This window comes from Podarcis pityusensis, assembly GCF_964106645.2.
Source record: "Podarcis pityusensis genome assembly, chromosome: 13".
In the NCBI taxonomy this organism is placed as follows: domain Eukaryota; kingdom Metazoa; phylum Chordata; class Lepidosauria; order Squamata; family Lacertidae; genus Podarcis; species Podarcis pityusensis.
The window spans coordinates 23937190-23952217 of record NC_138038.1 but is presented as its reverse complement, the minus strand read 5'-3'; the positions used below and the strand labels follow the sequence as shown (position 1 = coordinate 23952217).

Sequence of the window (15028 nt, the reverse complement as noted above, 5' to 3'; positions counted from 1 at the left end):
TTGAGCCTCTTTGTTTTCATTTGTCAAAGCCTCTCATGCATTTTTAATTAATTACAGATTTACTGCAGTGCTTCTGGATGTACTGCATATGTAAGCCGCCAGGATTTCTTCTGTAAAAGGGTTGGGATGATATGAAACTTTTACAAATACAACGAATTAAAACCGAGGCGGGCAACACTGGAGCAAGCACAGGCAACCTTGGGTTGGGGGAACTCTGTAGAAAAGGACTGGAGCACAGCACATAGCAGCTTCCACCAACATTTGGCCCAAACGCAATCCTTTGCTTCCTGCCCGGGCAGGTTGTATATCCCAAATCAGGGCTAGCATTTCCCCTCTTGTTTCCCACCTCACCCATCAATCAAAGCAGAAGTCGATAAAAGGGGAGGAAGAGGAGCTGTGGGAGGATGAGGCTTGGCAACCACAGGCCGCAAAAGCCAGGTCAGCGGCCACAGACTGCTAGAGTCTGCATTCTGCGTAAGAACACAGGAAGCCGTCTTATACAGAGTCAGACCATTAGGCCATCTAGCTCAGCATCCTTGACACTGAGCGGCAGTGTCCAGGGGACACTCCCAGCCCTACCAAAACTGAACCTGGAACCTTCTGCAAGAGAGGCAGATGCTCTGCCACTGAGCTATGGCCCTTCTGCTGCCAAGGAGAGGGGCAGCTATGGACGGGCCACTGCAAATCACAGCAACAGCAGCTGCACCACCTCTTGCCACCTGCCCTGGCCTGCCCCTTACTAGGAAGGTGCAGCTGGCAACGTCCCTAATGCAGGCTCCCCTCTCTCCACCAGGCGCAGGGAGGAGGGTGGCTTGGCAGAGGCCCCTCATTGGCAGAGATGCTACGAGTCGCTGCCCACCCTGCCAGATCCAGCTATTTGGAGGCAGCTTCTGTGCCAGGGCTCTGATGAGCAAAGCAAGCATTGACAATGGAATCACTGAGCAGCCAGGGATTAATAGGCAGGCTGCCACATCGGAGGCAAGGGCTTCGAACTGAGTCCCAGGTTTTGTGGGCCATCAAGCATGTCGGATACAACTAATGGGTAGGGGTGGCAGTCATGGGTTGATAAAGGTCTGGCCCTGGGGTGTCTCCTGGCTGACATACAACACAATCTTAGGTACACTCTCAGTCTCTCTCTCTCTCTCTCTCTCTCTCTCTCTCTCTCTCTCTCACTCTCTCTCTCTCTCTGTGTGTGTCATTCTCAGCCTATCATCAGCACCATATTTTTATTTTGTGTAGAAGATGCTTACACTGCCCTTCATCAAAACATCTTGATTTTTAAAAGACTTCTGTGCACAGTCCAATATTAATAATGAACAAAGAATGTTTGCCTAGCAATCAGTGTATTTTGACAATATATTCAGAACCTAAGCTTCTTTCCTTAGCTGTTTGCCCATTTCTCTATAGCAGGCTTCTCCCACCAGCACAGCCATGCTTAGATGCCCTCTAAATGCTTTGGACTGCGATTCCCATCACCCCTTACCACTTACCAGGTTGGCTGGGGCTGATGGGAGTTGGTGTCCAAAACTTCTGAAGGGCACCATGTTGGGGGCAATCCAGTCCCAGTTCTTCAATGTAATGTGGGTCAATGGGCAAATTTTCCTTGGTTTGCCTCAAATGCCACCCATTTTTGCAATATTTCCTTGCAAGAGCTCACCCCCAACCACCCTCCACCCAACCACCTTTGAGTCTTTTCAAGCATTTGCAACAGAAAAAGGAACAACTGCAAAAGCTAGTGAATTGGATGATTTCCAAATATGCCATTTATCTCTGCCCCATGAACCCCTCAACACACATTCCCCACCACCCCTCTCCTTCTTTCACACTTAGCTAGAGACGACTGTTACAGCAAATGTACCCTCTGCCTTGCAACGCATTTCACCAAACATGAATGTTTTTGCACATACTCTCCCTCATAAAATATGCACTTTTGTGTTCTTGGTCTAAAACAAAAACCTGAAACTGTATTGCAAAATTTGGAGAATGTGGGCTCTAACTGAAAACCAAGTTCTGGGCTGCAGAAAAATCCAGGAGTGGTGAATTAGATTGGTTTGCTTTAAAATGTGGTCTAAACAAATCTCTCTGTCATCCGTACTATGTGGGTCTGTCCTATGTGGGCCTCTGTATTCGCCAGCTTCAGGTGGCACATTTCAGAATTCAATCTCTGCCTTGTAAATGTTTCATGGTGCTTGAAAAACACACATCCTGGCTCATGGCACTTGGGAACTAAAAAGCTCCGGTGGCAGCAACACGAGACTACACTAAAAATATCTGTAAAAGCAGACTTGGTTCCCCCACCCACCCCAATTCACTCCCACAGTCTGACTTCGTGTTACAACTCAATCCACAGTTAAAATACAGCCATACATTTTGACTGTGAAGATTGAATGCAACCCTTTGAAGGAAACCTCTCATTCCTCTCCCTTAGTTCAGGGCAATTCTTTCAACTCAGGGTATTTACGTTAGTGCTCTTCCTTGTGAGAGCCTGCACCGGCGCTCCGGGAAAAACAGAAAATCTGCCTTTAAAATTATGCAAATCTGACACAACACATGCAAATGCATTCTTTTACATATGCAATGTATATGAAAAGTTTGGGCTCTATGTGCAATTAGGAGAAACTGGGCAAATCCATCCCAAGCAAATTGTCTCTGCTCTTTTGCAGAAGATATAAGGAGTGGCCTCATAAATGAATCGAAGCCATTGTCCAGAGCAGTGGAGACGGGTCCATTAAAACAAATGGGGCACTGCCTCACCAACCTCAGTTTCCCTTCCTCCGACCCCTTCTGCCTTCTTTACTCATAACTAGTCCAGAGGGTGGCCCTGCCTGTCTGTTTCCTCCTCCTTAGCCTCAGTTTTGCCCTAGCAAAATTTACTAGCCCCACCTACTCTTGGCCTCCCTTGTCTTCTCCCCCACTTAGAAAGCATGTGGCGAGTGGTTTTCTGTTGCTCTGCTGCTTTCCTCAGCAGATCCTCTTTAGTGGGGATTTGAACCTTGGCCTTAGCAATTATAGCCCAACAATCTAACCTCTTTACCACACTGCCACACTGCCTCTTATGAAACTCCAGTTTTGCCTGGCGCCCAGCAAGGATATGAAGCCAGGACCCTGATGACTGCAAATCTCAAATAATCATTTGAATGAATAGGCCACCATTCTTGAGCAGTCTCTGTTCATTGCAAGGAGGTATGTGCAGGAGAACTTCCCAGTGAGCCGTGCTCCATATTGATTTAAAGCAGAGGTTTCCCTGACCTTTGACATACCATTCACTTGGAGTCACTATGATGCCAGGAGGCCCATTCTACTTGGTAGTGAGGCAAACTACACCAGAAAGGAAAATCCATGAGGCGGGGTAGGTGGGTGGGGCTTGACAGCCAATAAGCTAATATGCAACAAGAGACAGAGAGACAGACAGATGGACAGAGGAGAGCTTTTAAAAAGCTGAGTGGCTCTTGCAGCTTTATTCCCTCTACAACCAGGGATCTGGGCAGGATCTTCCATACCATCAGGAAGCTGACCATGGCAGCCTACTTGTAAATAGACTAAAAGCATTATATTGTAGTGGATAGGCTAGGATCAGCCCAGTTTTAGAGCCACAGTCCTCTGGCTTATTTTGACCTCCTGACTGCTTTCCTATTACTTCTTATTCCTAATCAAGTTTCACAATCTGACTACTGAAGTACAGTATGTGCAATTGCGGGCCTTAGGATTCTAGAATCCCCAAGTGTCCAGACTCTAGATGCTTAAAACTCATGCTACTTGAAAGTTTAGGTTTAAAGTTGTAAGAGACCAGCATGTTTTACCAAACCTGGAAGAGACTTGGGAAGTGGGGGCTTCCTTTACACTAGAAGGGGGCTGTCTGGAAAACACAGGGTGTGTTGATCTCAAGAGTTCCTGGTCTTTAGATTTGGGGGTGGGGAGGGCTGCCAGGGAAATCAGCAAACTGCTTTGATATTGGGGTGGGATAAGGCAGCTGCACACCAGCCCTGCTTTCCCCAGCAAGTTGTGTGCAGGTTGAGCCAAGGAGTGCATCTCTCCTGGTTCTTTGGCCACAATTTTGTCTGGGTTTGCCATGTGACGTTTTTGGACTGGAGATATCGGAACCAGCCGCCAGTGGTAGACCATGGACAAAACGTGCCTCACAACACTCAGGAACCGCAATGGGAGGTATTCTTTCCCGAGCTTCGGTGGCCATTCAGTGCCCATTAAGTGTAATTTGAGTTATTAGTTCTACAACACACACCCTGAAAACAAATTGATCTAGGAACTATAAAACATTTAGAACGATGAAAAGCTCTGAAAGAAGCAGAAGATCGCATTTGCATGAAGTGGAGCACTTTGTATAATGAAGCTATTTTCTCTGCTTGTGGTGAATTTGTAGGTATTAATTTTCATTTCTGGCTTAAAGTAAATCGGAGTCCCCCAAGCACAAAAGAAACAGAAAATTCACCCAAACGCACCTGCAGCTGCCGCTAAGAACCAGAAAAATGATTCAGATGTAGCAGCCATGCGCACCTGCCTCTTTAAGCATGTGCTGGGGCAGGAGAGGCAGGAGAGATTTTGTGATGGGACCTTTAAATGTTGGTAGCTTAATCAACAAAAGCTGTAACTTATTCAGTCAGTAGGGACAAATGTTGCCTTGCTGGAGCAAAGACCTTAGAACACAGGGCACATTTATATCATACAGTTAAAGTTCTATGATATCACTTCAAACAGTCATAGTTTCCCTCAAAGAATTCTTCCAAGTTGTGGTGTGTTAAGGGTGCTGAGAGTTTTAGGACACCCCTATTTCCCTCCTGGAGTGCTTTAACAATCAATTCCTCTTCACAGGGAGCTTTGGGAACTGTAGTTCAGTGAGGGGAATATGGGTCTCCTAACAACTATCAGCATCTTCAATGAACTATAACTCCCGAAATTCTTTGGGAAAAGCCATGACTGTATAATGTGATATTATATACCCAACATTATCTGGCAGTGATATCACTGAGGTCTGGGTGTGTGTGACTGCTTTCTGCTGTTATTGTGGCTTTGTTGCTGATGCCCCCCCCCCCATCCATTACTGTTCTTTTTCAATTATGGCTTCTTGGGATATTTGGGGGAAAGCCACCTCAAGCATATGGAGAGGCAACATGGAAATGCTTTATAAATGGCAAACAAACATGAAGCCACAGCCAATTATTGGTGTACAGGTGTGCACCTGTAAATACGCATTCCTGCAAATTCAATTTTGTCATAATCGCACTGTAGTTCCAGGTGTGCATTGAAAAACATTTGGAAGAGGTTATGCGTGAAACATCTCTCAGAGGAGGTCAAGGAAGAGGACAGTGATTGTTCTGAGTGATAACTGCTGTCTCCCTATACACTGAGTGGAAAGGATTTCGACATAATAATCTCTTTCTCATGCACACACACTCAAATGGGAGGTCAAATACAACAGACATCAACCATGTTGCAGATTCTCCAAGTTTAACAGAATCAGCAAAATGGTATGTGATGGATGACAGTCAGACAGGCAGGGCCTTTTCCTCTCTTTCGGCTGCTTGAGAGAGGGTGCAAAAAATAAGTAAAAAGCAAATGTATACTAGGCTAAGTTGGTATGCAGATCACTAAGTGGAAAAAAAATAAGATTATGGGACAGACCATAAGTATTGTGGCTTGCTCGTCAACATCTCAGAGGCTCATAGAGCTTGAGGGGGGCAGGGCTGATGACCCCACAAGAAGGCAGCTTGCTGTTGCACACTTTACCGCCCACAATCCCAGGGGCTTGAGACAGACTGGAAATCTTCTTAGGAGCAAAACTCTTTGGAGAGAAGCACACCACACCTCTTCAGCAGCCGCTGCCTGCTGCTTTTAATAGAACTGTTAACTTCCCTTGCTAAACTAGGGCTGAATATTTTTAATCACGGAGATCTAACTATATTAAGTGTCACATTAAAAAAAAAAGGTGTAATATATTTATGGATGCTACTGGGCTTATCAGAGAGCTGCAGAGAGAGGTTACCAAATGGACGCTAAACGTAATGTAAGCAAGCCACTCCTCCCAACTTTCTGCTGATCCTTGAAGGGTCAGGAAGTCCTTCACCCTTGCCCACAATTTCACGTTGCAGGGTGACAGCAGGGACATGTTTCAGGGCTGTAAGTATTCTGAGATTGCATTAATGCACGAAGAGCATTAACAAAAACGGAAGGAAGGAAGGAAGGAAGGAAGGAAGGAAGGAAGGAAGGAAGGAAGTTTCTAACCCTGTAAGGTATAAACACAGACAGACTTGGAAGTGTGTGGACAGGATCTTCAAGGGCAGGCTTCCTCAACCTCGGCTCTCCAGATGTTTTGAGACTACAATTCCCATCAACCTGACCACTGGTCCTGCTAGCTAGGGATTATGGGAGTTGTAGGCCAAAAACATCTGGAGGGCTGAGGTTGAGGAAGCCTGTTCAAGGGTATGTGCAGATCTTTGCCTCTTTCCAAGAGTCCCTCCCTATGGAATTTACTCATGAAAAAGTACTGTATGACCTGCCCGTTGCAAAATCTTCCCTTCCGAAGGTCTTTGGAATGGCACACTGGAGCTTTAGCAGGTACTGCGTATACCAATACTGTTTTATGGCTGGGGTGCTGACTCCTCCATTTGTTTTAGCTCAGGTTTGTAAATACTTTATTTATTTAAAGATTTTTTATTAAAAAAAATACATCCTAGCCATCCATTGTTAAACACTGTGCTCAGAGCGGCTTGCAGTAGGTTAAGAGCCATCACAACACCATATTAAAAATTAACAAAGCCATAAAACACTAAAACCAAAGGCAGGCGCAACAAGCAAAACTCACATAAAAACAAGGCATCAGCTGCTGAAATCTTTAACTTGGAAGGCCAAATGTCTTGAATAGATGGTGGAAGGCTAAGAGAGAGGTAGCCAGGATTAGGGATATTTTTAAAAAACAACACAGTCTTGGCACAACCACATCACTCACTTGGTCACCTGTGGTAAGCATGAATCACCACCAGGTGATGAGACAGAAAACAATTTATATGGTTTTGAAAACCATTTAGCTGTTTCGGTGTTTTTATCTGTCCTATTAGGGCAAAAATGAATAACGCAGGTACATGCAAACAAGCAGTTTTCAAAACATTTGTATGCTAGAACTATTTGCAAGATACAGTTGCAGGCTGTTTTTTAGCTATTAAGGTCTCAAATTAGTTTTACTTGGTTTAAAATGCCTTACACTGTATCATGACCTGTATTTCAATGAAACTCTAGTAAGCTGCCTTGGAGGTCCAATTATGGACTGAATGGTTAAGAATTCAGGGGGGGAAATAAACAAATAGCAGAAGCAAAATAAATGGCACAAAATACAGGTGCTTCAGTTGTCAAATTTCAGCACGTTCCAGAATTAAGCCTGCAATGCCACAGAATATAGATCATTGGAGGAATTTAAGATACACCTTTCTTCCCCACCCCCTCAAGCTCTCTATACCAAGGTAGCTTACAACACAGGAAAAAGCACAACTCCTCCAGGACCATTTCAAAGGGACCTAAACCAACAAAAGCAGCCATAATTAAAAAGAGCAGTACAAGAACAGCTTACCAAAGAGAGAGAGAGAGAGAGAGAGATAGCTCAGCCATTCATTTCCTAGGAAAGCCTACTGAAATGATACACCTTCTACTCCCCTCCTCCCACATCACTAAAAGCCAGCAAAAATATGACAGATGTTTTCAGACATCACAAGAAAGCAAATCCCACAGCCTCCATCCTATAGCTCTTCATATTTCTTTTACAGATAGGCCTTTTAACCAGGGCATCTCCAAGAGATCTTAGTAATAATAAATATGCGGCATTTGTATTGCACTTTTGAGTTCTCAAAGCACTTCATATACATGATTTATTGGTTTAAAACATTTAGATCCCACCTATTACCACAGTATTCAAAATCTGTAATGAATAATTGAAGAAGTGTGTGTGTGTGTGTGTGTGTGTGTGTGTGTGTATCTAACAACAATCCAGAGAGTCTTAACGGAGTCTGTTAAAAAACACCAGCTTCCTGAATAAAAGAAAGCAAATTCCACTTTGGCTTGGGAAAGATTAAAAGGAAGGAAGCAGCACACTACCTGCCTGGGGAGGGTGATCTGAGGTCTCCCTCCCCATCAGAAAGGCCCTGCTTCATCAGACATTGAGGCAGTTGACACAAGGCCTCATTTGAAGAAAGAAGCATGCGGACACATATGGGTTCAAGTTGCCACACACACACACACAAGAATCCCTAGATTCTATATATTTTAAAAGTTTGTTTCTAGTATTTGTAGAACCTGAGATATGAGATAAACTGTGTATAGGCACCATTCCTCTCATTTCTCACTGCTGCAAAACTAGCCCCCCCCCCCCCAAAAAAAACCCTGGAAAAGTCCCTGTGGACATCCTTGCAGATGGGCAGGACAGTTCCGTCTCTTCAGTCACTTGACCACATATTTCCTCATCTTTTCAAGTGGGAAAATCCTAGTCAGCACACGGAACAGATACAGAGCCTTATACCCACTTAGGCCCCCATCAGCTTTTCACAACAGTACTGAGGCAAACTAAAGAATGTCAAGTACCTCTCCTGCCCAAAACCCATCCTCAGAAAGCTGGCTCTGCGTGGGCTGGAAAAATGGGAGCTAGAGCCCTCTCCGGTGTGGGTCACATGGACTGTAGGAGACCCCAAAGTGGCTAAAATCAGAAAGGCGTGGTATGCCATACCACTCTAAAATGTCCCCCCAGTGTCACAAGTGGCAGTGCAGTTGCTACTCACTTCACACCTAGGGACTGACCAGGTCTGATTTTGACCCCTCCTGACCTCAGCTGATCCCTGTGGCTACAGAGAGCGCTTCTGAACCAAGAACAGCAGCAGTCCAGCAAAAACTGGAGAGCTGTAGGGTCCTTACATTTGCATTGTGTGGTTGCAATGCTCGTAACAATCCTGTCAGATAAGCTAGCATGGCTGTCCTCTAGTATTGTAGGTGAGGATCCTGAGTGAGAACAACTTGCTGAAGGCCACCAAGGTAATTCAAGACCTGAACCAGGGATGCCCTGATTCGTTGCTCAGTCTCTCAGCCACTACCAGCTCTTCGATACAGACAATTGTGAAAGCCAGTGTGGTGTAGCATTTGCAGTGCTGGACTAGGGCCTTGGAGACCTAGGTTTAAATTCCCAATCAGCCATGAAGCTCACTGGATGACCTTGGGCCAATCACTGTCTTCTCAATCTAATTTGCCTCATGGGGTTGTTGTGAAGATAAAATAGTGAGGGGAAGAACTATATAAGCTTATCTTGAGCTCCTCAGAGGAAAAGTAGAATACAGTGGTACCTCGGGTTACATACGCTTCAGGTTACATACGCTTCAGATTACAGACTCCGCTAACCCAAAAATAGTGCTTCAGGTTAAGAACTTTGCTTCAGGGTGAGAACAGAAATTGTGCTCCAACGGCGCGGCGGCAGCAGAAGGCCCCATTAGCTAAAGTGGTGCTTCAGGTTAAGAACAGTTTCAGGTTAAGTACGGACCTCCGGAAGAAATTAAGTACTTAACCCAAGGTGCCACTGTATAAATATAATAAATCAGTAAGTGTGGCTACCAGGCCGCAGAGACTGCAGCCAAGGTACTGGTAGATTTCCCCCCTCCTTTTCCCAACCTGCAATTGTCAGATTGCCTGTTTCAAGGAACCTGCCCCAAGTACTAAAGCAGGAATGGGGAGCCTGTGGCCCTCCAGATGTGGGGACTACAACTCTCATCATTCCTGACTGCTGGCCATGCTGGCAAGGGCTGATGGGCTTTTGGAGTCCAAAAACATCTGGAAGGCCATAGGCTAAAGCATCTCACATATGCCTGCACTTGGGAGAAGCTTGAAACAGTTCCAATCTCCCACATTGTAAAGCCCATCTACATCAATCATACAAATAAGATTGTAAAAGTTACGAAACCCAACCTGCCTATGCTCGTCATTTGCGGTCCTATCAATGACTAAAGAAGAAAATCAGAAAACTGGCAGACTTTCTAATGTACAAAACATTTCTCTGCCAGGCCACCTGGAGATAATTCCTACTCACGCCACCAGCATTCAAGCAGCAGCTATTGAAGCGCTTGACCTAAACAAGCCCCTGGGTGCCTCTCCAATGTACGTTCGCTCTTTGCTTGTGGGGCACAACAGTCTGAATCGTATGGGGTCAAGGGGGAGCTTGGAGGTGTTGATGGAAGGCAAGGGACCTTCTGGTCCCTTCTGTAATGTTGAGTGTGTGTGTGTGTGTGCGTGCGCATATACACACACACACACACACACACACACACACACACAGAGCCTCAGAAGAGAAGCTGACATTTTGGAGCAGAGAGAGAGGGCAGATTCAAAAGGGCTGCTGACTGCTCTTGCGGGCAAGGAGAGGGCAACCAGAGCAAAGCGGCTGTCAGATCATTTCCCCTGTGTTTCCCTCTCCCTTGTTTATCTGCAGGATGATGCCGCTAGCAGGAAGCAGGTGCACCAATGCTCATTAGGTGCACCTGTGGCAGATTCTCCCATCTCCCGCTGCCTGCCGCCCGCACCCCCACCCTGGCTGCTTCCAGTAGTCTGTTGAGAAGTCATGAAGAAAATAATTGCAGTCCCGGGTGGGGAATCAGGGAGATGGCAAAAAGACCAAGCCAAGTATTAAGGCTGAGTGCAACATTTAGTAGTATGTGGCAATGTGGAGGCAGTATGTTTAGTGCTGATATAACCTCAGCTTAGGGACGCATTGAAAAATGAAAGAAAGGTGGCTTGGCAGCTGCTTCTCTATGCTGGCCTCCATTGAGTTAACCACAACAATAAATGTCAGGATAGGTGGCTGACGGGAATTTTAAACTGCAGTCCTTGTAGGAGATGGGAGGGGGAATCTGTGGTCCTCCTATTATGTCTGACCACTGCTGGCTGGAAATGACAGGAGTTGAGAGTCCCCAACAACTTGTGGATGGTCAGTTTCCACTTTTCTATTCTATTTTTAAAAAATTAATATTTATTACTTTTCTAACAATTTAAACACTACAAAAACAATACAATACAATACAATACAACACAATAGAAAAACACTACATAACATTGACACATAAAAACATATTAAATACATTAAACTAACAAAACAAAACAAAGACAGTTTAAAATAAATCAGTTTCAATATCTTATCTTTCATTCCCTTATTTCCATGACCTCCTCCCACCTCCCTTTTTGTATTCCACTTCTGTTAATTGTTTCAGCAATTCCTTTCCATCTTCCTCTGTTTTCTATCCTATAATTATCTTAACACATTCTAACCTTATTTTTTCCTTTAATACTCTATTAATCTATTTATACTTAATTCCTTGTAACATTTCTACTAAAGCCATATAATTTCATTCCAACATTTTTCTAACATTCATTAATTTTACAGTGTTTCTGTAAATAGTCTTTAAACATTTTCCAGTCTTCTTCCACCAACTCGCTGGTCTCGGATTCTGCCAGTCATTTCCGCCATCCACTTTTCTATTCTAGAAGGGCTATGACCTTTGTTTCCTGGACCACTGTATTTCCTTTCAGACTCATGAATGAAATGAGCCCCATGTAGCTCCATTAAGTCACTTCCTTTGCCCCACAGCTCATGAACAGTCATTGCATTTCCACAGCTCTGTTTATTTAGCTGTCCCCTCCTTGCAACATGGGACGCATGTGGCACTGTGGGTTAAACCACAGAGCCTAGGACCTGCCAATCAGAAGGTCGGCGGTTCAAATCCCCGTGACGGGGTGAACTCCCATTGCTTTGTCCCAGCTCCTGCCAACCTAGCAGTTCGAAAGCACGTCAAAGTGCAAGTAGATAAATAGGTATCGCTCCAGCGGGAAGGTAAACGGCGTGTCCGTGCGCTGCTCTGGTTCACCAGAAGCGGCTTAGTCATGCTGGCCACATGACCCGGAAGCTGTACACCGGCTCCCTCGGCCATTAAAGTGAGAAGAGTGCCGCAACCCCAGAATCGGTCACGACTGGACCTAATGGTCAGGGGTCCCTTTACCTTTACCTTTACCCTCAGCTTTATTTAGTTTCATTACTTACTTGCAGTCCAAAAGCTCAGGTGGAGTAGCATCTTTATTTTTATTTAGAAATGCCCATTAAAAAAACAACCAATCTAGAAACAGCTAACATTAAAACAGATAAGGCAAACTACCCTTGTATAAGCCTAACCCTGCAAACTCAGAATGAGCTCACGTCTTACATATTCTCCAAAAGATGGCAAGGGTCCGAAGGGAAGGGGCTTTATGGTTGATAGGCAGCCCCGGAGAAAGTCCCTTTGTTTCCCTTCCCAAGAAGAGACACATACTGCCTCCAGCTGCTTTGGAGCCTCCAGTCCAGACCCAGGACTGGCAGAATCGGCAGAATCGTAAGTAAAACCCCATTTGTATTCCCTTATTCCTAGGCAAGCATCTATACAGCCTCAGTCAGCCTAGGCAAATTGAAAAGAGCAGGTTGAACGAATGGGTTGCCTCCAACAACATTAACAAGCTGGCGTGTTTAAAAGCAGGCCTGCCACCTTTTTCTGGCAGGGATCCTCTGCCATTACTAACAGCTGCATGACAGGCAGAAGGCACGGGTGCAGAAAAACTGTAACAGGTTGAATTTCTTCGTGCTGATCACAATAGCTCCCTCGGAAACAGAAGCGGCAACCCCAGTTCAAAGGTGTGACTTGAGAGCATCAGCTTAAGGCAGGGATGGGGGAACCTGCCCGGATGGCCAATGACCAGGGAGGATGGGAGTTGGAATCCAGCAACATCTGGGACCCACAAGTTTCCTCACCCCCTGCTTACCTTGGGATCAATGGGATCTCATACATGACGAGGACTGCAGTGTTAATCAACAGGACAAACGCCAAATAGTTAACGGGCTAAAAGATCTTTAAATCAGGTGACAGATAAGCTCCTACAGCCCTGGAGAACAAAGGCAGAGAAATCTATCGCAACAGCCTCCATTGAAGCAACACGAGGAACTATTTATGAAGAGAACACTTCTCCCAGAGAGTCAAGGGGCCTTTTAGATCTTCAGCCACAACAGAGACAATCAATCCTGCCTCTCACGGATGCTCTGCTTGCATCCTTGTTCTGTTCGGCTTTGGCAGGGAACTTGCTCAGGCAGGACTTGTAAAGGCAACTTGCCTCGTAACCCGAGTGGAAGCAGACAAAAGACAAAATCCTCAGTGGCACCTCTCTAAGGAGTCACATTTCTTTTTGGTCTGGAAATGCAACTCGCTCATCTGTGGAAAACTTGGAATTGACAAGAATGAAGCCTGCCTTGATGCCTTTTGCAAGTCAGCTGCAGAACTTCCTGCTCCCTCGCCCAACCAACATGAGCAAAAACTGAAAAATAATTATTTAGGCAGGCCTTTGAGGGTCTGCTGTGGGTAAAACCTCAGTGCCTAGGGCTTGCTGATCGCATGGTCAGTGGTTCGAATCCCCGCGGCGGGGTGAGCTCCCGTCGTTCGGTCCCAGCTCCTGCCCACCTAGCAGTTCGAAAGCACCCCTAAGTGCAAGTAGATAAATAGGTACCGCTTTATAGCGGGAAGGTAAACGGCGTTTCCGTGTGCTGCGCTGGTGCTGGCTCGCCAGAGCAGCTTCGTCACACTGGCCACGTGACCCGGAAGTGTCTCCGGACAGCGCTGGCCCCTGGCCTCTTAAGTGAGATGGGCGCACAACCCTAGAGTGGGACACGACTGGCCCATACGGGCAGGGGTACCTTTACCTTGAGGGTCCCACAAGTCTTTTTTACAGTAAAAAAATAATAATGAAGTACTGGATGCAGAAATCAGCTTCCTGGAAACCTAATCTTTCTTTCCTCTCTCTTCCTTTATTAGAAAGCAAGTTTCTAGACCATATGATTGAAAATACAGACATGAGTGTTTGGGTAATGCTTGAAACAAGGTCAGAAATCTAAAGGATTTGCCCTTAGGCATTACTTCCCTTTCGAAAAGAATCTCTGCTATATTAACACTCACTTGGCCTAGCCTTAAGTATTTAACATAACTATTGTTAAACATTTAAAATAAATGTTTAATAGATTAATCTCTTATTCCCAAATGTTTATTAATAAATAGCATCTGGCAGTTCTGAGAGAATGGTAAACCTCTCCTTTAGTTCTGCTCTAGGTGACTAATTTTAACTGCTGCTAATTTCAACTGATCTCTTGCAGAGCCTACCCTCTAGAACCTTTTTGGCAAACTGTTCAAAGAGCAAACTTCATGCCTGAGCAGCTTTTGTTGCTTATCTTCATAGTTACAAGGGGTGGGGGGATGACTTTTCCAGCAGCTCTTGCAAGGAGCTTAGGTGTGATACAATTCATATTTCGCAGCTCTAGCAATGCATGCCTGGTTTATTCATTTTCATCCTTGGTAAGCATGAGGAAACTTCTTGAAAGCTCAATGATAAGTATTCTTTCAAGACAGCTTCTGATGGAAGCTGCAGCCCAACAACATCTGTGGGGGCCACAGGTCCCACAACTCTGTATATAGGATGTTATGTGCCATCCTTTTTACAAAAAAAATACAATATGGGAAAATATTTTATTTAAAGAGATTGTTTAAAGGGAATGTACACTCAAGACAAGGTTGGAAATGAATAAGGGACATATTGAGAGGTTAAATTTGTATACACCCACAACTAAAACACTGACTCAAAATATTAGAGAAATGTGACACTACCCAGAGATAAAATGCATACTAAAGATGGGAGGGAGTGAAAATATGAAGTAGAGGATAGGGGAAGGGCTGTTGCTCATTGGCAGAGCATCTACCTTGCATGCTGGAGGTCCCAGGGTCAATACCTGGCATCTCCAGGTATGGTTGGGAAGAACTTCCTGAATGCCCAGAGAACCTCTGCCCTTAGTGCAGGCAATACTGAGCTATATGGACCAGTGGTTTGACTCAGTGCAAAGCCGCTTCTGACATTCCTATGAACTTGGGAGACATTTGGTAGCCCTATTTCAGGCTTCCCCAACCTGGTGCGGTCCAGATATTTTGACCCACAACTC

General features: G+C 45.1%; 1 protein-coding gene and 1 long non-coding RNA gene across 6 annotated transcripts in view; one reads left to right on the top strand and one right to left on the bottom strand.

Annotated features, from left to right (window-relative positions):
• LOC308462057 (acid-sensing ion channel 2) overlaps nucleotides 1-15028 on the bottom strand; it is a 382247-nt gene that overhangs the window by 97632 nt on the left and 269587 nt on the right. The window lies entirely within an intron of this gene.
• LOC308462180 overlaps nucleotides 6185-15028 on the top strand; it is a 366258-nt gene continuing 357414 nt past the window's right edge. The window contains exon 1 of the long non-coding RNA XR_013979049.1: nucleotides 6185-6245. This is a non-coding gene — a long non-coding RNA (uncharacterized lncRNA). The remainder of the gene's footprint in view (nucleotides 6246-15028) is intronic.